A 25,460-nucleotide genomic window follows, 5' to 3' on the forward strand; every position below is an offset into this window, starting at 1 on the left:
CGATTGTTGACCTTTCTCCGGCCAAATGTTTAGCAATCGTATTGAGGAATTTGGGAATGCCTTTTGTGTTCCAGCAGCTGCATTATGCAAGCTTTTTGTGCATGCAGGGAACAGCCGCAGGCCTGCGAGCCCGAGTTTTTACTTTTTAAGCTATAGCTCAATTATTGGGCTCCTCTCATGTGTGCAAAACAGCGAACCGCTAATAAGGCCATCTTAAGTGCTGTTTAATGAACTATACATAGAATAAAGAACATCTTTTCTGTCTGTGCCGCTGTGCGTTAATTGTCCTCATGTCTCCGACACCGGATCAGACTGGCTTAGTTCAAGGCCGTGGTTTGCCGAATTACACCACTACTACAGTAATCTCTGGCTTTAAGGCCACAAGATTTGTTAAAATATTCCAGCGAATACCACCACTTTGCATTCAAGCTGGTGATATGTGTGGAAATGTCAAAATATTCTATTCTGGCCTTTGGCTTTGTTCTTTCCCCGGAGTCTCTCGGTTCATTTAAATCATTACAAAAACCTCCGGCTACCTCTGCACACCGGCCTTGGACCCGCTGCTTTGCATCCTCCCACCCACACGGCTTATTTCTGCCTTTTGCTTCTGTACCATTACAGTGCCACTGATTGTTTGCCCTCTGGTTTGTTTGTATCAATGTCTTCTTTGTTTTTCTTATTTAAATATCTGCTTTTGTTGTTGTTTTTTGTTTGTTTGTTTTTTTTTTTAATACCCCTGTAACGCAGAATGATCACATATCTGGACTCCATCGGTTTTAATTAAATCCAGTGACTTGACGACTTGACGACCACTTGGGCCAAGTTGCCGGAATTTCTGGCTTTAACTTTGCTTTAACTTTCACTGCTGGAACCCAAACTGCCATCAGTTACTGGTGGCAGCTGATGAAAGGCTTGATATGTGGGCCTATGTGTTTTGCAACTAGGACACTGCAGCAGAGCTTTATGGCAGCAATATAACAGGAGGAAGAGGTGTAGCGAAGGTGGGGAAGCTCAGAGCTGCCAGTGTTGTTAATTACCTTCTTGCGGCTTGAGCGGCTGCTGCAGTCAGACTGGCAGCTCGTCTGATACGACTCTCTCAGCACAGAAACACAATGTCCTCTTCACCTTTCCACCGTGGAACCAGTGACACACATTGTGGAGCTGAAGGGTTCGACCCGGTCTGTGCTCGTATTTACAGTATTCATTCGCCTCATTACACCCACGTCAGCCGTGCATCAAATCCACAGAATTTAAACTTTCATTCTCGAGCATGGTGGTTTCCCTGTAAATTCAGGGAAATAGCCTTCAAACAGTTGAGAGGATGTTAATAAACTGCAGGTTATTGGTGAAAACTTCGATTCTTTTGGTGGAAAGTGAATGTTATTGCTGGCAGTTGGATCGTGTCCCTTTGGAAGAGTGGTATGGCTATTGAGGAACCAATGAGTTGAAGAGAACAACAAAAAATTCCCAACTCGTGTTGGCAAACATCATATCTTCCAGGCTCAGGGTTCAGATGATGGTTGAAGGGAGCCGGAGCCAATCGCAGCTGAGAAAACAGAAAACAACATTTCCGAATAATTTGGCCGGCGTTGCTTTTGATTGTAGGAACAAGTCGGAGAACCCAAGAAGAAACATGCAAACTCCGCATGTGCCGTGGTGACATTAAATGTGTGTTGTGGCTTTGTTTTATCACTGCAGTGCATCTGTATCAACAGGCTGTTCAAAAATAATGTTGGAGCACTCATTGTGACTTTAATTAAAAACAAATTCAGAAACTTAGTCATGAGGAGTAAAGATTTGAACCTCTGTGTTCAGTTTCACCGTTTTATTCTAACATGAGACCGTAAGAGTCGATATCTTTGTGTTTTGGAGCCAAATCATTGATTAGCAAGTGGTCAAAGCTTTTACAGTCATTTGAGACATATTAAATACTGTCAGTGGGGCCATGTTGGTCATTTGTAAGGCGATACCACTCGTTTTGACAATGTTTTCTGTTTATTGCAAAAATAAATGAAACTGGATCCAATGCACTTACTGTGAGAGAAAGGCGGCACTTTGTGCCACGTCGCAGTTAGAGATCAAGCTCCTCTGCCGTGCGATTGTTGTCTGCAGTTCTCCCTCAGTACTCTCAGACCTCCGTGCATCTCTCCCCGCCAGCTCCGCTCATGAAATTCAATTTATGGCCCCCATACCCATTACCCACTCCGACACGCTTCCCTCTCTCCCTCCGTCCCCTATACTTTACTCCCCGCACCTCCGTGTGCTCCTCGTGCCAGCTGTATCATCAAAACCGGTGTCAGCCGAACATTAAAACCTCCACGCCGCTGAAAAAGCGTATTGTTTTCGAGACCCTTCAGCGCTGCAGACCCTGCAGGTTAGCAGCATAAACAGCGCTCCGGCGGGGAACGCTATTTGTGAGAATGCAGCCGGTGTGTGGGCGGGAGAGGCTCTCACATCCGTGCAACATAAACACACCAGACCTCTAATGTATTCTACTGTCTTAGTGCTCCTCTTAAATCAGCCACAATTGCTACTAAATGGATGTGTTTTTAGGTTACAGACAGTAAAATATATACAATAATGTCAAACCACCAAGGCATTCATCAAACAAATGGTATAAATATGACCTTGAGTCGAGGCGGTTAATGTGTTTTGTTACCAAAGGCAACCCACTTATTCTAGAGTAAAAACATCATTAGTCAATAGTGTGACAGATACATAATTTTGCTCTTTTTTTCTGCTGGTCCCTGTTTATAAAACTGAGCAACAACAGCATTTGTTTTTGTTCTGGTCACCATATAATGGCAATATGTGGAAATGTGAAACGTTGTTGCAGAAATAAAAGCCTCACTTCAGATTTTTGAATAAAATGAAGTAAAGTATTAGCTAAATAGTCAGGGACGTGTCTGGTGTTGAAGGGGTTTTTATTTCTCTTTTTTTTTTTAGCATTTAAATGTTTTCTGAACTCAACTTTATTCCGAGAGCACTTTAAAAACAGCCAAAGCTGAAACAAAGTGCTGTTCATAAATACCCGTGACACCATAAAAACACAGTCAAAGAAAATCAAATGGGAAAAACAAGAGCAAAAGTGTCTTGCTGGGTCGAAAGCAGAGGAGTAAAAATGTTTTTTTCTGAGCAGTTTTAAAAACGGCGAATCCTCACTGATGTGTAAAGGTAAGCCCTTCAATAACTTCGGTAGAGAAAGCTCAAGCCCCTCTGAGCTTCTGATTAGACCTCAGGACCTCCAGGAGTCGGAGATCAGCTGACCTGAGGCAGCGAGGGGGAGCGTGGGCGAGAAGCGGCCCAGCGAGGGAAACCAGGGCAAGAACATTTAAAGACAAAATGTCTGAATCAGGGGTCTTCGCGGTCGCATGACTCATCTTTTCTTGATTTCTTCTTTTGTTTGGCCAAGGTTAGCGTTAGTAAGTCTGTCATGTTGGTGAAGTTTAGTCTCTCGTTTACCAAACCCTGCTGCGGCCAACCACAAGCGAACTGTCTAAACCCGAAGCTGTGCTTGTTTCTTGTCTTGTGCTCAGGCTGTGGCTCAGACAAGGAAGAACAAGGAGCATCCGGCCACGTGACGGCTGTCTGAGACGCTGATGGGGGATCTCGTGGTCATCTGCCCGCCGAGGGATCTAAATCTTCCAAGTTTCTGATTCCAGCCCCACCTCTCGGCCACCACTGCCCAGCTCGGTTGTCCGCCAGTCGTTTAGTCAGATCGACCTCACCTGTCCATGCCTTGTTAAGCATCAGGTGAAACACTGAACCAGAAATTGTTTGCTGTCGAGAGCGGGATGGCAAAAGTTCACTTGATGTTGATTTTCAGTGTGAGTACAGACCGTGAATCCTTCTGACCTCTGGGGTTTTAAGCAGGAGGTGTCAGAAGAGTTTCCACAGGGATAACTGTCCTGTGGCGGCCGAGCGTTCAGTGACTTTGCTTTTCTTTTTGCCTTCATTGTGAACCTTATTCCACCAAGCGTTGGATTGCTTGCAGGGTGTAGCCCGTCGTGAGACAGGTTAGTGGCACCCAACTGACGACTGTACGAATTATAGTCCAGCTCTTTCTGCATTGTTGTCCAAGCATTTTGTTTGGCAGTTGGTCTCCATTTTTGTGTGTCTCCACTGTGAAGATCTGGAGTCTTAAAATCTGTAATTTTGTGTTGTAAAGTGACACAGTTTCATGGATGACCAATGTCACGATCATGTGACCACTGACGACAGGCAGTGTCAGATATTAAACGACAGCCACTAATCAACCAATGGAAATGCCTCAGAACGGCGTCACCGGTCTGTCACCTCATCACACTGAAATCACACAGTCTCTGGAAACCAAAACAGTGTCACGAGTTTTCGAGACTGATGAAGAAAGTGGAGGAAATGGACTGTACAAATGAAAAGCATTTACCATATGTTCACCAATTATATCTGGCAATTATCTCCTTGTTCTGAGACTTTCAGCTGTGTTGGGGACCTCATGGCGGTTTAATGGTGATTAGCACTCTTGCTTCACAGCAAGGAGACAGTTTGTCTTTGTTTTGTTTTTTCAAGGCGTTTCTGTGTGGCGTTTGCATGTTCTTCACTTCTCTCGCCACTTCAAGTCGTCCTCAGCTGTGATTCCCTGTGAAGGACTAAAGATTTTTATGTTACATTTTCTGCCATTCAACTGGAATGTCTAATTACAACGTGAGTACAGTAAAGGCGTCTCAACCACACTGACATGAAGAACAGTTTTTATCGCTTTCGACTAAGTGAAGTTTATCTGGAGTTTTTGCTATAAAGAGAAAAACTGTATATTAGGCTGTTTTTATGGAGTTTTGGAACTACTATTGAGAACAGTTGACATTTTTATTACAATTGATGCTTCCTCCCCTTCATGTTTCTTTGTGAGTTAAAGCCAATGTCCCCTAAAATGAAATGTGTATGAAAATTTAACATCCTGTTACAGACTCTATCTATCAATATTCCCTTAAAATGTTCCCAACAATACGACAGATTATGCAATAAGTTTCTCTGGAGTGGCAAACACCTCAGACTGACGTTCAGAAAGTTACAGAGACCTCACCTTTGACCTCTGGTACCTGGTGCAATGTTCCTCCTGAACCTGCATGTGACTGATATGTAAAGTGCATTGAAGTTGTTGGGGAAGTAAAAACGACTACATAAGTAAAGAATGTTCACCTCAGCACCATATAGTTTGCATTTCTTCTTTGAAAGTGCTCCTGTTGAAGCTCTTCCGTGAACAAGACCGTTTATTTTGAATTGTCCTCCGTCGGGGGCTGCTTACTCAGCAGTTTGCGTCTCTCAGCCGCGGTTTGTCATTAATATCAGCAGACAGGGTTTTGCTCTCCCGTGGATGTAGACAAATGTAGATTATCACTTCAAACGGGTTCAACACGGTGTCAGGTTTGAGCGTTTTGGAGCTCCTGCTTGAGTGAGGAAGCAGACCGAGTGGAGGTCGTTTCAGCCGATGCCAAGATCAAGAACAATCTGGAAATGTTAAGCGCCTGTGTTGTTTTCCCGCATACACAATCGGCACATGCAGATTCATGCTTCGGTTTCCTTGTCACCGAAGCATATTGAGATACTTTCATCCTGCTGACTAAATAAACCTCGCCGTGAAATCTTGGCAGACGCCACGGCGTCCTGATGGCGACGATGCGAGGGGCTTAAGCGTCTTCATTGTGGCGTTGTACGCTCGCACAGTGGCTGTATACAAGAGCTTACATTGTCATGCGTTGTGCACACAATGCAGCTACACACTTGACACGCAGAGAACACAGAGCTTCATTTGTTTCTGGGAATCAGTGGAGATGGAGTGGAAACGAGACTCCGCAGCGTCTTTGACGACCTGCAGCGGTCGGACGCTTTTCAAGGTTTATGAAGTCTTTAGCAAGTAGCTTTTTTTTTTTTTTTTTAATCTTATCAGCTCAAGCTGATTAGATTTTCTCTCCATCTATGATTGGCCCAAAACTATCAGCACGAGTGGCTTCGTGACCTTTCACCTCACTTTTCCTGGCAGGAACCTTCTGGCAATGACTCAAACTTTGAACTTTATTGACACATCTTGTCTTATGTCCAGTTCAATTCTGGAAAAGTTGGAACACAGTGTAGAGAAGTGTAGAGAAGACAGATCCAGACAAGTACGTTACTGATGTTATAACATCTCACATCTGCTCTCTGATCATTGGCTATAAAATACTCATTTGATCAATTCATCATTAATTGATTAAAATGTATGAGTTGATCATAAAAAGTTCAGTAGATTCATTGTGATTAATTGCACCGTTCTCTCATATTTAAAATGCAATCATTTTGAATTTGCAGAACATGAATGTAAAGAGCATGGAACGTTGATTTGTCACAGATTGAATATTATAATAATAATGACAAATCAGTGATCTATTGTCTTAGAATAAAGATAAGCAATATGAAAAACCAATAGACTAAAAAATGTGGTTTTATATGGTTCTAACGCCTAACGAATGTCCTGTCAGCTCGACCTTTAGTGTGGGAGACCCGGGCTTCAGTCCCATTTGCAGCAGGAAGAGCTTCAGGCAGAAGAACTAACCGCTTTTTTGGTTCAAGACGTAATTACCTGCTTTAGACTGATAAGAAGAGAAGAGGGAGCAGCTGAGGACACTTATTACCACATTTTTAAAAATACATTGTCTTATTGACATTTTACACAATTAACAGATAGAGCTCATGTAATAAAGCTGGTTGTCCTCCAATCCCATGATTCTCAGTTTAACCTCTGCCTCACCGGGTGTTGGACTAGAAACTTGCTCCGAGTGGAGAACTGGCGCCTTGCATGGTGGTGGATAATGTCCCATCTTATTAAAATCTGCCTCGTGATGTCCTTAGTTCAGTAAACATTGAGCTTGGAGCAGATAAGACTCCGTCCAGGCCGTGAGAAGGACTCAGGCTGCACTCCAGACATTATTTAAGACAGAATGAGCAAAAAAAAAAGAAGAAATGGTCATTTCTAAAGAGGGGAAGCAGAGGTGAAGAATGTGAATAATAATCCGTCGGTGACATTGAAGAAAGTGTGAATGCACAGATCTTATTTGAACAGAATAGGTTTCACAATCATGAAATATGCATGAAATAGAGAAAGACCTTCAAACATATAAGATCAGTAATTATATTTATTTAAGATCCTTCTCGTTTGAAGTCACACAGACCTTAAGGGCCACAAATCGCTCACTTAGACACTAGATTATAAGACATCTTGTGATTTATCTCCAACGCCAACATTCAGCCGTTGTAGAGAAAGTAATGTCCCAGATTTCCTGTCCGGACCTTCGTATTAATCATAACCAAACATTTCCCTTCACCTCTGGCAGAGTCACGCCGTATTGACACTCTCCTCCAGCGGAGGAGTTCAAACAGCGTCTTTAGCTGGAGCCTTTTCTTGGATACAACTCCGTCAGTAACATTTGTGCCAAGGCCAACAAAGATAATGTCATCACCGAGTTCACCGTCAGAGTGCATTTCCCCAACGTATAAATAAACACTGCTCACCTTTTGAGCGCTGGCAGCTCGCCACGGCACAAGTATAAAAAGACACTTGTGCATTTACTGTGAAATAATGGACAGCTTGAAGGCAAAATCCCTCTGTGCAGGCTTTTAAACTCCGAGCTTTCTTTCTTTGGCACAATAGCACTAAACACTGAGTCACTCTGCCACCCGGGCCGGGGCAGCGCCACGTGACTCACCTGCTTCGCAACCGCTGAGGGAGAATGGGAACAGATGCAAGTCGTCAAAACATGCAAACATTAGGAATAATCAGACTGAGATAGACGGACCGGCCCCGCCCCGCCGAACCTCAGGGTCTGGAAACTCATGCCAACCAATGTTAGCGCTGGGATGTGTTCCCCTTAGCTTTTTTTAATCTTTGTGACGAGCAAGCGTTTCAGGATCTGCCCGTTCCTCCTCCTGTTTGAAATTTCCACATCTCGCCCTTCAGAGTAGGTTACACATCGACATTCGGCGGACTCTCTGTACCCGTCCTGCCGCTTCACAGTGAAATGGAGCTGCACGTTTAAGACAAAAACAAAGCTGAGACTCCTGTAAAGCACGTACAAACGGATGAGTTTCTGCTCTGCTGAATTAAAAATAAGTCCCTTTCCTCTCCTGGAGGAGCCCGGGCCTCGTCTATTCTGCTCACATCCTCCTAGAAGCCATTGATGTTGGAGGAGGGCTAGTTAGGGTGTTAAGGGCTGTAGACCTTTTTTTTTTTTTTTATTCCTCTGATCTGGGAGCTGAAACTTGTCACTTTCTGACAGGAGGTTAAACTCGGAGCCTCATTTGCAGGCGGAAGCCGGCATATGGTGATCATCTGTTATGTAACTCCTCAGCACAGTGATGCACCATTTTCAGCTGCTAATGTCGGAAATTAATCAAATAAGCTGAGTCGTAAGAAAGAGCTTGCTTCTCCGAGGGGTGTTTTTTTCCCTTCCTTTCCTCCCTCCAGTGGTTATTTTCACTTTCTCTCGCTCAGCAGTCTCCTCACTGATTGTGATGACTTATTAGACTGCTATCACAGAGGAGCTGAAGTTGTTTGGGAGTCTGAATTGCAGAGCTGTGCTCGGTTTATTCCAGTCAAACTGAACCTGATAGATAAAGACAGAGGCTTCCGCAAATAATGCTTTTCAGTCACGGATCCTTCTCCGTGTGAGCCAGTGAGGCTGGGTGTTGGCATCAAGACAACTGCAGTCAAGATCTTGACTGACACGATGCCCTGAAGGCATTTTATTCATCCACCCCATCCAATGGATTCGCATCCGGAGCGTGGCCCGTAAACAAAACCGGTTTAAGAAATGAATTAACATGTTCACAATGAAAGCTGCAGGCGTGGGAGGACATTTCATCATAACTCAGCAAAAAAAAAAAAACAAAAAAAAAAAAAAAACATATTAATTATGTGTGAACGGCTTGTGAGCCACATTTAAATTCTAAAATATCACCACAAACCAAAGATTTTTTAACAGGGAAATTAACACATGACAACGAAGAGAATGGGTGTGAAACGGCCCAGCCTCACGCCAGGAGCTGCAGCAGTGGGTGTTTGTTTAAGGTGTAAAAATAACCTGCATTTATGTTTTATTATGAGGACTATTAGCTCCGGTAACTGGAGGCAGTCATGTGTTAGAAGGTGGTTGGAGGTGAACAGATGGATAAACTGAAGAACTGTTACCAGGAAGCCGCTGTTTGAGCCCAGATGGAAAGAAACGTGAATCCATACTGTGCCATGTATTTTAAACTGCACATAGTATATGTATGTATCCGTCTTCTGTCTCTGTTTAGGTTAATTTGCTTCCTAACATTGAGCAATGGTGCACAACGGACATGTTCAGCGTGGAGTCGTCAACGAATCAAACACCCATTGGAGGAAACGCTCAAAGGTAAGATATTCATGCACAGGGAGAACATGCAAACTTCACACAGAAATACCCAGAATAAAAAAATGTTCCAACGCAATGTTGGGCAAAAATACTATTACCACTACAACATTTGTAGTAACAAAAGTTCTGTACACATAGTGTGTAATTCATCTAATAAGGTTTGTTATTAAACCTAACTGGACTCCAATCCGCCATGTAGCTGTTTGTATTTCCCTTAAATTGCAGCTGTGTTTGGTTTCTTCATAAAGCCATATTCCTGGTGAAAGCTTTGAAGTTGAAGAGCCATGTGTCAGATCTGTTTGACCTTTTCAATATGACGTATGTGGACACAAAGTCTAACACATAATGCATTAGCACAAGATAGAAACTGGGACAGTGATGGTTGGTTTGTCAGTTGATCTATCACCTCATTGAGTGTTAGGTTTATTGATTGATTTCTAACTTTGTTGGATGGTTTTTTGATTGGTCAGTTGGTTTATTACTCAATTAGTCAAGTAGATTAATTGACTGACCGATGGTTGGATATAGTTGGATAAATGGACTGGTGTAACCATTACCTGCTTTGATCTCACTTCCTGTTTCCTCTCTCACCATGCCTGCAGCACGTGACTAACGACATAACGTTTAAGAGTAAAACTGAAAACTTTCATGGCCTTTCATAAACGGACATCGTTTTCAAGATGTTGTCACGTAAATGTGGAGCAAAAACACAAAGGCATTGCCATTTCACTTGAAAAGTTGCATCAGTGGGGCCTCTGCCTGCTCATCTATTGTTTACCCAATTGAGTTTGCATTTGCTGGCATTTCTGAGTTTTTCTTTGATTTGAAATTTATCTTGTGAATTTTTTAGATTTGGATGTATTTAGATTATATAAATATCATTCCAAGAGAAATACAAATATGATAAAGTTAAGAAATACGAGTATTAGTTTAAAGCATGAATTCTTTCCCGCATATAAATATACTCTAACACAGTCTGAGGTATGTAACACACTCCTACATGTGTTTAGAGTCACTTCAGGCTGATCTCGTCTCGGTATGAGAGGAAACGACTCCCCTTTACTTCTGTTAAATGTAAATTACATTTCAAGGTCAAGCAGTGCAGCACAGAGCTTTTTGTATTCATATAAATTCACAGAATACCACTGTAGAAGTGTTGTTCTAAATGATATTCAAACAGGCATAAATATTTGTTGGCAGCTGCTTTCACCAGAGGATTCATCTAATTTCTGTGGAGACTGGGGAGTGTTTACCGCTGCTGGAAGGTGTGTGTGTGTGTGTGTGTGTGTGTGTGTGTGTGTGTGTGTGTGTGTGTGTGTGTGTGTGTGTGTGTGTGTGTGTGTGTGCTCACTGTAATGAAGGAACATGTCACCCGGTGCAGCAGCATGGCTCACTGATGGTTTGAACGGTTTCTGAGGCGACGATGGATCACTGTGCCTCACAGGAAAATTACAAATCCGCCTCTGGTCACTTGTGTTTGTTCTCATTCACGTTTCCATGAGGCTCACTAACAGAAAAGTATTAAATTTCCCCAGAATTAACCTGTAATCAATCAAGTTTCTGTGTACATTTTTTTTTTTTTTTTTTTTTTTTTTTTTTCCATTTGCTGTAAATTCTATCACCTTTCTGCGCAAACAGGAGAATGAAGCGCATTAATATTGCTGATAAAGGCTCTCCGGGGAGATTACACGGCTCATTACGCAGCCTTGCTCCGCGGCGTCCTGAAGTGAGGATTGTTTTTTTTGCTAATGTCCTTCTCAGCTGAGAAGGGTCGGAGTGTTACAGTGTCACAGGTTTGACCGTCAGTAATTCATGTTCTGTGTCACTGTCGGAATAAGCGGCTCCACTGAAATCCCCTGAGGAGAATTTTGAGGAATCCGTGGGTCTATGAGCACATGAGGGATCATCCATTCATCTCTCATCCGATGACGAACTGTCAACAAACGCAACGTTTTCTTTTTAGAAACGTTTTGCGTTTAAAAGGCGACGTTTTAAAGTCGATGCTCGTTTGTACAGGAATGGTCGAAAAACGACGCAGTTAGCTTGACGGACCACTAGTTGGTGCTGCTGGTTGTTTTTCTGGTGAAACCACATATGTAGTGGCAGCGTTTTTGAAAAGTCGCATTTGCTCCCCCTGTTTCCATAGAGACAGAGTCGGAGCATTCTCAAAGAGTTCCGCTTTGGGAGCAGTTTTCATGAAGTTGTGTTTTCAGTGGTGCCGAGAACCGTTTTCATGTAAACGGGCCCCAAAACACAACGAAAGCTTTCCAGTTTCACTTTAAAATGTTGCTGCATAAATAAGGCCTTGGTGTTCTCATTTACCCTCAAATGCATGTTTTTGAGATTGGAAAACCCCAGGGAGAACATGCAAACTCTGTGCATACGTTGTGTATTGGTAAAACAGCCTGTGACCCACGCTTTGTTCATTTTCCTTGATTTGTTTTGTTTTTGAAACAAATTGGACAAAAGAAAATCGTGACAGTGCAAGTTGAACAACATGTTTCTTTCATTTGAAAAATTTACATCGTTTCTCAACCCCCTTATTCTTCAGTTTAGCAAACTAAATAGACCATAAACGATTATATTCATAGAACCATTCATCTTTTGTACCTGCTGTGTGACAAGCCTGCAATACCGTTATCAGCCAAGTAACACACCTCAATGCTTTTTTTTTTTTTAATGTTTACGTGCTTTATTAGTGCCGAGTTCTAAATAATCACGCTGCACGTGACGGTATTAAGATCTTAGTTTGTCCTCATGAATGCCGTCGAGGGACCTTCCACACTAATCCTTCTCAAAAGCTGAAATTGGGTTTTTGCTTCCAATTTTCACTTTGGAAGAACAGACGGAGCATTCTGGAGAGATTCTGTCAGATTTCCTCTAAATTATTCACCAAAATGGGCTTTCTGAATACATTAGCGGCACCAAACAGACCATCCGGCTGCAGAATCATGCTTCACTTGAAGAAAAACGCCTTGCAGAAAGTTCCCGTCAAGGTTTGGGGAGTTTCAGAACTCATTGTCACATCATCCTCTGAAGCTTTTTGTCCCCACAGTGCTGACTGGGCCGGCTTTTGTCTGCAAAACAGTTTGCTACTGGATGATTTTCAGACTCGAATCACAGGGTGAAAATTGAGCTTGCAAGACTTAGCTTGGCTTTGCCGGGGAGGCGGGATGCTCTTTTTTCATGGCGCAGCCTGATAGTACAGAGTGACTCGGGAAAGTGAAACATGATTTCACACACGCTGTAAAGTTCCAGCTCTCTTATAAAGGTATCGCCGCTCTGTCGGTGTCCCGACAGCACGTTTCATCAAGTCAGGGCTCCGTCTGCGGCGGCAGTGCTGCTGAAGGTCTTAATAACATCTAGAAAGTCGTAATTCATTAGTTTCACCGTAACAAATTTCGCTAAGCTGTCAGAACTTAGAACTTATCAGAACAAATACTTTTATGTTCAGAGGTCGGTAACAGCCCGATTTCATCTTGATTGGTAAAATATTGACGAGACAGAGTGAACCTGATGAAAATGTCTATATTTTCACAAGACCAATTCCCATATAATGACTCCAATCTAAATCTAAAACCAGTTTGAAGACGCTCTAAAACTTCAGTGTTTGGAGTTCATAGAAGAAACACTCACAAACATGACTAAACGTGTTTCAGTTTGAGGACTGTGAGAGTCTGCAGGCCTGCTACTGTTTTCCAAAGCAACAACAGTTGCATGAAGTCTTTAGTTGTTTCTGATACTGACTCAGTAAGGTATTGTTGCCAAACATGCTGGGGTTACAGTAACATTTTATATTTAGAGTGTGTGGGTCTTCCAGTCGAACACTTTCACATCCCACTTTCCCCGAAAGCCTCATTCAGACGCTGAGTTGCAGTCATCTTGAGACAGACAACTGCACTTTCTCCCTGAAAAGAAGTTTGTGACATTTTGTGGCTATATTTTTCCTCCACGAAAGTCTCAGGATGGTAAAATAGGAGCCTGAGCCGCAGGGGGCCACGCACATCTCTAGATACTGAAAACCCTTCAGGAATTAAATCAAGGGAAGAAGACGTGAAACTCACCATCATGGAGGAAAAGCAGGAGGTTTAGTCCGCCGTTGTTATATTGTTGGTTGGCAGGATGAGCCCAGAAGTGAGTGACTTTTATGTTTTTGGATTTTCACCCGTGAAGACTGAGACCATGAAGGTTTTCAGATTTATCTCTGGGAGGAAGTTTCCAGAATCGTAGGTTTCACTGTGAGAAAACGCCGTCTTCGTGTCAGCCGATCGCCCGCCTGATGAAAACTGATGTGGACACAGATAAACCCAGAAATCTGTTTGGATGTATTTTCTTAAACACGCGGCTGGTTTTTAGTGCCGATGCTAAACAGACCAGACAAAACGGCCTCCTCTCCGCCGCGGCGGCGGCGTGTTTGCAGTCACAGTTCTCAGCGTCGGTGTTTTTCTGGAACGATTAGCTGTCGGTTCGTCCGGTTGGCGAGCTGTCACCGCGTTTCCTCCATTACTCCCGCTCCCTGCCTCGGCTCGCCGTGTTTATGAAGCGGAATCAAACAAGTTGACACTCTCCTCCAGCGGCTTCAGGACATTACAGACTGAAGAAAAAGTAGGTCCAGAAACTTCAAAGTGCTTTTTTTTTTTTTAATGCTGTAACTCCCAAAAATGTCACCTTTGGATGTGCGAGCGCTGCAATGAGAATGAGACTCCCTGCTCTTTCTCACGCGTCCCCAGGTCGCGGCGGTTTCTGCTTCAACACCAGATCCCCGTGCATCTGTGATTCCCCCGACAGGAAACACTGATCAATGACGAGCAGGTGGCCGGTACGCTCCGGCCTCATGAATATGGATGCGGGTAACGTGTTTAACGCCGGCAGTCTGGCTGCGGTGCCACACTTCACAGCAGAGAGGAGAGGGAAAGTCAGAACCGGAGTCTCATTTCTGCACGCCGAAGTGGTGAAAGGTCACCGTGAAGTCGATCATCAAATGCGCGGCGCGCCTCTTCCTCGTGTCATGTACTCTCCCGTGTGCTGCGAATACTAATCCGCCGCTCGGTAGTTACCGGCACGTCGTTGCGTGGTCAAAATGTTTGAAACGTTTCAGCGTGAATGAGGCTTTCGTTCCCGCCTCCTCTTCGATTGATGCACGGATCACAGCGAGCGCATTTATCTGTCGAGCCGAGTTTGATTTTCCTCAAATCCCTCAGTTTGAGACGGACGGGCATTTATTTTGGTCATTATCCTGCTCTCAGGTCGTCTGGAGGATTTTCTTCTGTTGTGACGCGTGACGTTTTCCACCCACACACATTTAAAACATGTAATCTCAGCGACTCTTCAATGCAAACCCAGACCCCCCCCCCCCACGACACCTTATCCCATTAAAATTAGTACAAGTTAATTATTTTTTGTTATATTCTGTAACAAAGACTTAAAAAGTGTTTCATGGCCGTTTCAAACTCCTGTTTTCCGGTTTTTCACCACTAAAGATGCATTTAGCTTACATTGCTAAAATGAAGCCATATTCTAGAAAGAGAATTACAGAGAAGCATATTAAAGGTAAAGGCTGTAAGACCGTCTCCAGGCAGCTTGATGTTCCTGTGACTACAGCTGCATATATTATTCAGGAATGTAAGATACATGGGACTGAAGCCAACCTCCCTGGACGACAAACTGAAGAGACAGATGAAATGAACGGTAACAAAAGAGCCCAGAACAAAACCTGCAAAGAAATTCAAGGTCAACTCCAAGGTCAAGGTACATCAGCGTCGGATCGCCAAATTGGACTTCATGGGAGACGACCAAGGAGGACGCCGCTGTTGAAAACAAATCAGAACAAAACCAGACTGGAATTTGCCAAACTGCATGTTGACCAGACACAGAGCCTCTGGGAGGATGTCCTGTGGACTGACGACACAAAACTGTCAAAACAAAGTCAACAGTCATCAGCAAAATAAATAGCTTTGGGGGGGGGGGGGGGGGGGGGGTTGGAGTCCATTCAAGTGCGGTTATTGAGTCACCAGTTTCACCTTTCAAGCATCAACTTCACCTACGTTACAAAAGAAATCCTTCCCACTTTGAATGATAGTGAACAGAGCTGTGATTCATTCTGCTTTCAGTTTGATTTGCCAAACTCCTGATGTACAAATGACAGAAATTGTACGCTGTTTAATAAGAACTAAGCGTCAATAGAACCTCATCAAAGAAATTCCATTTAAAAACAATGAAAAACTTATGTGGTTTGAGACGAAGAGGACCTCAAGGAATTGGAAAACTATCATTTCTGCAAATTCTCATTTTAACCCTAAATAAAGCACCCTACAGTGCACGAAAGCTTTTGTTCTGGTAAGATAGCGAGGCGTTAGCCCTCAGCAACGTCATTAGATATTAACTTCAACCCTATATTTCACTCTCACCCTTTTGATTGTTCAGTGGCATCTTTTCAGTCTTCTTGCCGTGATGTTGAGTCCGACCTTTGTAATGACGCTCAGTCGCTGGGTCTCATCTTGGATGTGAGAACCAGTGTGTGTTAAAAATACTAAACTGTCAGTGTAATCTAGATTACACCTAGATTACACTGACAAAGCTAATTTACTGATGTTAAAATATAAAATACAGGGTGGAGTTACTGAAGTACAACAATGTTCCTAAACGTTCAGTCCGGAACAATCACGTTATAAAAACTCTTTGAATCAACAACTCACAAGATCATTTGAATAAATGAGATTTGGGACAAAACAACCTGGACAATCTGGATTTTCAGGCACAGAACGAAGCAGGTGATGTATACTTTTTATTTTGAAGTTGAAGCTGACGTCTGCACTGCTCATAAGAATAACAAACTAGCAGCTAGTAAAATAATGGGACTGATGTTGTTTTCATGCTTGGACAGGTTTGAATTGAAGTGGTAAAACCTGTCCGCTATTAAAATCAATAGTTGTTCTAATCTAATTAGACTATGAACAAAAGAGCACCTGTTATTTTGTTTCAATAAACTTAATGTAATGCTGCGAGGCTTTAGTTCTTTGGGATCCTGCCAAACATGGGAATTTTAATTACGTCTGCTTCACTTTACTAGTAGCTGATAATCAAATCAGTACTGCTGGTTGTACAAGTTTTAACTTTGTCAATAATCTTCTCAAATGTTTTGTTTTTGCACGTGTGCAAGACTGTTGGTGAAGGCAGCGTTGACCCTGAACAGATCGCCCAGAGACAGTAAAGTCACGACTGACTTTCCTAAAACTCATATAGCGTTTCTACATCTATTGACGTAGATATATGTCATGGGTTGGGGGGGGGGGGGGCGTTAATAGTCAAGTCAGTCCTGAACAACACTCAAGATTCAATCCTCAGATAGTGTAGAAATAGGGTCATGCATCTACCACACATACTTGATGTCAACATTTATAGTGACTTCTCTTAGAGACCTTCTTTTCTCTCTCTGTGTGTGTTATTGTGACTATATATATATATATATATATATATGTATATATATATATATATATATATATATATATATATACACGTGTGTGTGTGTATATATATATATATATACACACACACACACACACACATATATATATATATATATATATATATATATATATATATATATATATATATGTGTATACCTTTAATTTATAATGCACTTTACATATGGATATCTCAAAGTGCAACAATAAGACAACAAAAAAGAAAACAATAGACGTTAAGAACTATCAATGGATCAAAAACAACACAACAAAAGATTAAAAGAGTCCGAGGTTTGTGGGACTCTGAGATGTAGCAGAAGATTGTTCCACAGTTTAGGAGCAGCTGCCTGGAAAGCTCGGTCTCCCATTGTCCGGAGTTTAGTTCGTGGGACTGAGAGGGTGTTTCTGTGGACCGGGGGTGTCTGGAAGTGGAGTATGGAGTCAAGAGTTCTGTGAGATAGTCCGGGGCGTGACCATGGATACATTGATATGTTAGCAGACAGACTTTGTAGTGGATGCGCTGGTGGACAGGAAGCCAGTGGAGGTCGCGGAGAACAGGTGTGATGTGTTCATTTCATTTTGCTGTCCTCGTCAGGATCCTGGCAGCAGTGTTCTGGATGCGCTGGAGCTTTTGAAGGCTCTTTGCCGGGATCCCGACGAGGAGACCGTTGCAGTAATCCAGCCCAGAGGAGACAAAGGCATGGACCAGTTTTCAGCATCTGAGGGGGAAAGACTGGGGCCGAGTTTTGAAATATTTTTTAAATGAAAAAGTGATATTTTACAGAGATTTTGGATGTGCTGTTCAAATGACAAATGTGGTTAAAAAATGACTCCCAGATTCCTGACAGAAGAAGAAAGAGGAATGGTGTAACCAGAGAGTGAAATGTCAGTTTGAGAGGATTTGAGCTGGTGGGGGGTTCCAATGAGAATAGCCTCAGTCTTACATGCATTTAATTCAGTGGTTCTCAAAGTTTTTCTGTTACGCCCCCCCTAGCAAGAAGAAAACAATTCACCTGTTCAACTGTTGAAAAAAAGCGAAGCTTAGCGGAAAACAAAACTTCCAAAACAATTAACGACTCCATCCATTCAGTCAGTCTGTAATCATTAAGTTGATAGCTGTAAACAACAACAACAACAATAACAACAACAACAACAATACTAACGAAGGAAAAACACAGATCTTTCATTAAAAAGTAAAAAAAAAAAAAGAAAACTATTAGAAAATATATTTCATTATCGTCCAACAACCTGCAGTTCCCCTCGTGTCCAGCAGGTGTCGGTATGAAGCTGACACTGTAACAAACAAACAAAAAACTGCAGAGAAGAAGTTACTTAGCATTTTTCAAACCTGTTGTTTTTCAATTGAAACTGTTATTTTTCAGTTATTTCTCATTGTCTTGACCAACATGGCCGAAGTCCAGACTTTCAGAGACTTTATTCAGGACCGACTAGCTGCTGCTGGTGGAGAAATCCTCACCCTGTTCGATCAATTAATCCTTCAACAACAGCAGGAGACTGATGGACAGGACAGATCTCTGGAATTCAGCGCAAAACCTGAAATGAACGTCTCCAGAACAGGTATGGAAATTTCTAAATGACCCTGTGAATGGTGGAGGATCAGTACCTTTATGTTGAAGCTAACAGACTGAAATTAGACTGTAGTTCTTGTTCAAAGTGAAATAACAGGAGTGATTTTCAAGCAGAAACCTTCAGCATTACACAGCATCTGCACCATAAATAGAAGAAATGGAGTTTGTTTTGAGATGGAAGAATTGATTGATTGACTTGTTTGAGCTAACACGCTAATACTACATATGGTAGAGACATTTCCACGGCTGCCAGGTTCTAAAATATCTCTTCCTTTAAGGCCACCCACTGGCCTTAAAGAGCAAATCTTTCAGAATTATGATGCTTTCAAGTTTTTCTGGGCGAAGAAAAAATCGGTCTGACTGCATGATACTGGGAGCGTCCTGCTAATGACTCTTTTAAAAATGATGAGAACCGCGTCACAGCTGCTCATGTTCAAATTGTCCTGGCTCTCTTAACCTGTAACCAGTGTCTGATGAGTCTGAGCTGTCAATGCTGCCTTCACATCAACGCGCACGCTCCATTGACGTGCACGCAGCAGCTAACATAGTTGAGGAGTGACTGCAGACTGGAGCGGAGCCGGTGTTTCAGATTAACTGGTTTCCCTGTTAACTGGTGACTGTTTGTTGTTGCTGCTGGATGTTAAAAACAACCAGACTTCATTCCTTAAACCATATAGTTACTGTCAGTTTTATTGAATTGAGCATTTTATTAAAATGTAGCCTGTCCTGCCTCGTGCATCTATCTCTGTAAAACATTCACATCAGTGACTTTCTCTTGTTTCCCTCCAGAGAGTCCACAGCAGCACATTGGCGTCCAGACGACGATCTCCTGCCTGAAGCAGGAAGAACATGAAGCTCCACATATTAAAGAGGAGGAGGAGGATGTTGAGGAGTCTGCTACTGATGGTGGAAATTCCCTGGACTCTGTGAGAGACTTGACCACCCGGATTCTGACTGCTGCTGCTGAGGAAATCTCCTCCGTGCTCCAACAAAAGATCGTCCGATACGAAGAAGCGGTTGTTCATCATCACAGACTGCTGGAAGTCATCTGGAAACCTGAAACCAAGTTACACAGAACAGGTATGGAAAAGTCTGAATGAACACATGAATGAACACATATATACATATATATATATATATATATATATATATATATACACACACACACACACACACACACACACACACACACACATATATATATATTTTTTTTTTTTTTGAGAATATAGCAAGTAGTAACTAGTAGTAAACTCAGGGCGTGCATCAAGAGAGGGCTACTACAGATCACCATTAGTCTAACCACCACAAGAAGGTAACCGAGTATGTGAAGAGTGATTAAAGATCAGCGTGATCATGAAATAGGATGGTGATAGTGATGGTGATAGTGATCATGCATATATGACCTCTGACCCCTGAGAAAGCAAGAAGCAGGCCAGAGAGGCCCTCAGAGCCCAGACAGCCGGCGGTCATCACAGAGCCCGGATCCAAGCCGCTCCCCCAGGCAGACGCCCCCGCTCCGGTTCAGAAATGGGGCAGAGGAAAGCCCCGGCCGGGGACCCCGGCGGTCCCGGGGCCCGGGCCCCGCGGAGCCATGACCGGCAGGAGCTGGTCTAGCCTCGTGAACCAGGCCCGTCCAACTCCGCATCCACATTTGGATTTAGTAGCTGGGGAGGGTCTGGGGACAAGCCAATACAAACTCTGGGCAGGGGGCGTCGGTTACTCCTTTGACTGACAACACACTTCAGCCAATCAGCACTTCAAAACAAATACGTCATCAACATGCATTAGCTTCTCTAAGAGTTAGCTTTAGCTCTACCTTCTCTACACCCAAAGACACGCAAAAACGTCTTTTTCTGTTAGAAACTCACCAGGCGCAGACTCTTGATCTTGCTTGATTGTTGTAATACTTGGGATTTTGGCTGTAACTTTACTTATTGCAGCTTTCAGACGATGGTTAAAGTCCATAATCTCTGCTACGCTTGTTGATGACGTCACTTCCGGTTTAGCCACCGGAATTCGCCAAAAAAATTTGAAAACAAAAAGCGGCAACGCTGATTGGCTCGGCCATCTCATGGCCGAGCTGCATTGTCTTTCTATTGGCTTGTCCCCAGACCCTCCCCAGCTACTAAATCCAAATGTGGATGTGGAGTGGGCGGGGCTGGTTCACGAGGCTAGAGCCGGTCCACCCCGGGCGCCGGACGCCCGGGGCAGGCAGAGCCGAGAGCCCAAGGCCCAAGAGCCCAAGAGTCGACCCCCCACACAGGCGGAGGGCCATGACCCACCCGGGAGAACCGGCCCACACGGGCGGCTACCCACCCCAGGCCAGTACACCCCCCAGCACTTCGGCCACGCACCCCGAGATCCAGGACACGTTATAATCCGCACATTCACTACGCTGTGAAATATTAATGCAAAATTACCACATTGAGTTGTTTATGCGAAGACTGCTCAGACGGAACTACTTACTAAACATGGTGTCAGGGCGTAGTGATTTCAAAAGAAAAAGTAGTTCCCAGTATTTGCTTCAGTATCGTAATGCTACAATATTATTTGTTGGTGTTCCTCAGCGTAGTGAATGTGCGGATTATAACGTGTCCACCAAAGTGTTTTGGGGTTGTTGGATTGTGTATTTGATGAGTTTGACGAGGAGGAACAAAAATACCATCCACTTCCATTGTGTCCGTCCCGAAAACCTTCCCCGATTCGCCTCTGAATAAACAACAGCTCGCCCTCACAAAAAAAGTAAGAATGCTGTTCGAAATGACTAAGGAATTGCGCTAAATGGGCCAATTTGCCAAAATGTTGAAGTATCACTTTAAAGACCCTTTCATCACTGGAATAGTAGCAATAGCCCTGTTCTGCACGGCCATGTAAACACCCCAAAAACCCCACATATGCTCAAATTCTGGTTATTAAAAACCCAAATAAGACCCCTGGGTTACTCCTTTTCCAACCTGGATATGTGATCATATAAACGCATATCAGAATATCCCCAGTGAGAGGATCGTTCATTTGTTTTCTGCACATGTTCGATACGGCGTCTGGCACCCAATCCACTGGAAAAACACACACAGAGGTAAACAAACACAGCAAGCGTGGAGGAAACAAATGAATTTATTAAAAATGTTGCGTGCATGATGTTGCAATAGGAACTTCTCTGCATGTCATTGTTTCTCCTTCACGTTCTCTCCTTGTATTAATGAAGATCATGAAGTACTGCTGGTGGACTCGCCTTGCTGCTGCTGCTGCTGCTGTTGTGTGTTCTTTTGGGATACAATTTGACCTTAACCCGAATATTGATTTTATGTAAACATAGCCACAGACAAGCCCCTTGGTCCTGCTGGTGTTCTGGAACAAGTCATTGTTCAGACACCAGGATGAGGACCTGGACCTCCTCTCTACAGACCGTCTCCTCATTGTTGGTCATGAATCTGACCTTGGCCGTGTCGTCAGCAGATCAGCATGTCCGGTCTGTGTCGTGAATTTCAGTGCAGTCATGAGTGAAAAGTGAGCATGAAGCTGAGTGAGGACTCGGCTCTGGGTGGTGTCAGTGTTGAGAACGGTGCTGGAGGAGACCAGCTCTCAAAGTCTCACATGCTGTGGTCTGTTGGAAGGGGAGTCCTTCATCCAACTGCAGAGGTGCTTGATGGAACTATGACTGTATTTTCCCCCTCAACTCAGCGTGGTAAACAGTTAATTCAATGTTGAGTGAATATTAGGGAAGATGAGTGAAAATGCCACGAGAAAAAGTTCATTGAAATAGTAATCCCTCCAGCAGCTAAAGGTGCTCTTCAACCAATAACATAACAGCTGGAAGCTATTTTTTAAATTTGAATAAAGGTTTTCAGTTTCACCGTTTCGAGTCGCAGTTTTGTTTTTTTGTTTTTTAAGATGGAACTGTTGAAGAAATGTAACTGATCTGTTTATCCTGTACATTGTTTGTCCCTGCAGAGCTCCAACAGCACCATGGCCACAGGAAGGAGCAGCTCTTTGAACAGGAAGCAAGCCACTTTCGAAGGCAGAAAGAACCACGACTTCCAATGATTAAAGAGGAAGAAGAAGAACCAGGACTTGTACAGGTTACAGAGGACCAGGAGGAACCAGAACCTCCACACACCGAGGAGCATGATGGTCTGGGTACCAGCCAGAAGTCAGAGCAGCTTATTCTGAAGTCCGAAAGTGAAAACTTCGATGTTCCTTCTCTTCAAGAGCAAAGTGACCAGACTGAACCACAAGAAGCACCAGAACCTGAGCAGGGCCTCTCTCAGGACTCTGAAGTCCATCGTGAGAAAGAACATCTTGACTTTCCTGTTTCAAAGAAGAGAGCGGAATGTGACGAAACATGTGGTGAAACTGTCCGTAAGAAAAAGAAGCTAAATCAAAAGGGCGGGCCGGTCACCGGGAATGTCTGTGAAACGTGTGGGAAACGTTTCTCTCGAAGCAGTTATTTATTGATCCACATGAGAATTCACTCAGGTGAGAAACCATATCCTTGTGAAACATGTGGGAAAAGTTTCTCTCAACGCAGTAATTTATTGAACCACATGAGAATTCACACAGGTGAGAAGCCACATCTGTGTGAAACGTGTGGAAAAAGTTTCTCTCAACGCAGTAATTTATTGAACCACATGAGAATTCACACAGGTGAGAAGCCATTTTCTTGTAAAACATGTGGGAAAAGTTTCTCTCAATGCAGTAATTTATTGAACCACATGAGAATTCACACAGGTGAGAAGCCATTTTCTTGTAAAACATGTGGGAAAAGTTTCAGTGACCCCAGTAGTCTTTTGAAGCACAGGAGAATTCACTCAGGTGAGAAGCCACATCTGTGTGAAACGTGTGGAAAAAGTTTCTCTCAACGCAGTAGTTTATTGAACCACATGAGAATTCACACAGGTGAGAAGCCATTTTCTTGTAAAACATGTGGGAAAAGTTTCAGTGACCCCAGTAGTCTTTTGAAGCACACGAGAATTCACTCAGGTGAGAAGCCATAACCTTGTGAAACGTGGCAAAATTTTTCGTGACTCAGTAATTTATTGAGGCACATGAAAATTCACGGATGAGCTCATTAAAGAGTCTATGGAAGAGCTATTTCTGGAAGTCAGTTCAAAATATAAAGATGTCCTGTTTATACTGTTCTTCATGATTTTTTTTTTTTCATTGTGGCTTTGTTTGAGGAATTTTGAAAATTGTAAATAAAAAAAAAATTGAAATTAACCCAGTGAGTTTTATTACTAAGTCTTTCTTGTTTTAGTTAACATTTCTGAATTGTAATTTAATTTTTCACTCTTTTAATCTTTCATAGGAAAACAGTTTTTGCTTCCCCGCAGCGCATACCTGCTGTCAGGGACTCCAGCACCCATAAAACTTACACATGGGGTTTAATGAGACCTTCAGGGGTCGGAGAGCCGCCGATACAATGACGGAAGATCTGGACCTGGTAGATGTGTGGAGGTTTTTCCCCCAGGCAGAAAAGGAATGTACCTTCCACTCTCACTCACATAATCCTTATTCAAGAATAGATTATTTTCTTGTCTCCAAATCATTTGTTTGAATGAGCGAACAGCCGTCTGTAGGTTCGATTTTATTATCAGACCATGCACCGGTGGGGCTGCTTTTCCATTTAGATAGAATATTAAGACCCCGACCACCAGGTGGAAGTGCAACACGTTGTCTTTGTTTAAGTATGAGCATTCCATGGAATTCATTCAGAATGAAATTCAGGAATGTCGGTTGATTAATGAGGGCTCGCTGTCAAATCCAGCTGTGGAGTGGGATGCATTTAAGGCAGTTATTTGAGGACGACTTATTTGACACTGTTCATATCTGAAAAAGAGACCTGAGAAAAGAAGGAAATAGAGGCAGAAATGAAACACTTGGAAAACAGACACTCTACTCAATCTGAGTCTGACCACTCCGTCCTGCTCAATCTAAAGAAATTAAAAAGAGAATTTAACTCTGTACAAAGAGACCGTTGGAAGATGTCTCGTGGGCAGACGTGGAGTGGAGAGAAAGTGCAGGCGGTCATGGTGCATGGAGCCTGAGTGTTTACAGTCCTGTCCAGGTTTTGAGCAGAGGAACACTCAGGTACTTATAAGAGTCCACTATCTCAGTATCTGTTCCCTGGATGTTCAACCAGCTCTTTGGTTTATCTGGCATTAATCCAGCAGGTTACAAGGTTCTGGTTCAGCTCATGGTTCTCCCTGCCGTCTCTGTTGTAGACGTGACGGGTGATGGCAGAGGCAGCTGGGAACTGCTGCAGGTGGCAGTTTGCTGTCGAATGGGTGAAGTTGGTGGTCTAAATGATAAACAGGAGATCCGGGCCTTGAGGCGCCTCGTGCTGCAGATCACTGTCTCACACAAAGACCTTCGTCCATGTGACTCATTCAGCTGAACTCCTGTAGAACTTTGTGCTGATTCTGACTGTAAACTGTCACAATACACAGTGCAAACATTGAGGCAGTGAAAGGACGACCTGCATAGTATTAGACAGGTGGTCATAATGTTACGGCTGGTTGGTGAATGCCTGGTCTTTACCGGCGGACAGTGCTGGGATGGAGCAGAAGTTTGAATTCCTCAGGTTTTCTCTGTGGTGCGGACTGCTTTCAGTTTGGTCCGTCGCCAACATTTCCAGTGTCTCCGGTACCAAGAGCTTTGTGTCCAGAGTTACCCGGAGCGTCGCTGATTCAAACTCTGAATAAAGTTTTGCTGTTTGCTCAGATCTTTGGAAAAGAGGTGAAAAGGTCAAAGTTAGTCTGAGAGTGGAAATAATGGATGCGCTGCCGAGGAGGCTACACTTGAAGCTCTCGAGAGCAGTCTTGGACTCGAGACCGGTCTTGAGAGCACTTTTTCATGGTCTTGGTCTTGGTCTTGGTCTCGGTCTCGGTCTCGACACTCTATGGTCTCGGGCTCGGTCTCTGGTCTCTCAATCTCTCGGTCTCGGAATGTCTCGGACTGTCTGAGCAGTCTCGAAGGGATTTGTAAGTTGTGGCTGGTGGGCT

This window comes from Salarias fasciatus, chromosome 11 (genome assembly GCF_902148845.1).
Source record: "Salarias fasciatus chromosome 11, fSalaFa1.1, whole genome shotgun sequence".
Classification (NCBI taxonomy): domain Eukaryota; kingdom Metazoa; phylum Chordata; class Actinopteri; order Blenniiformes; family Blenniidae; genus Salarias; species Salarias fasciatus.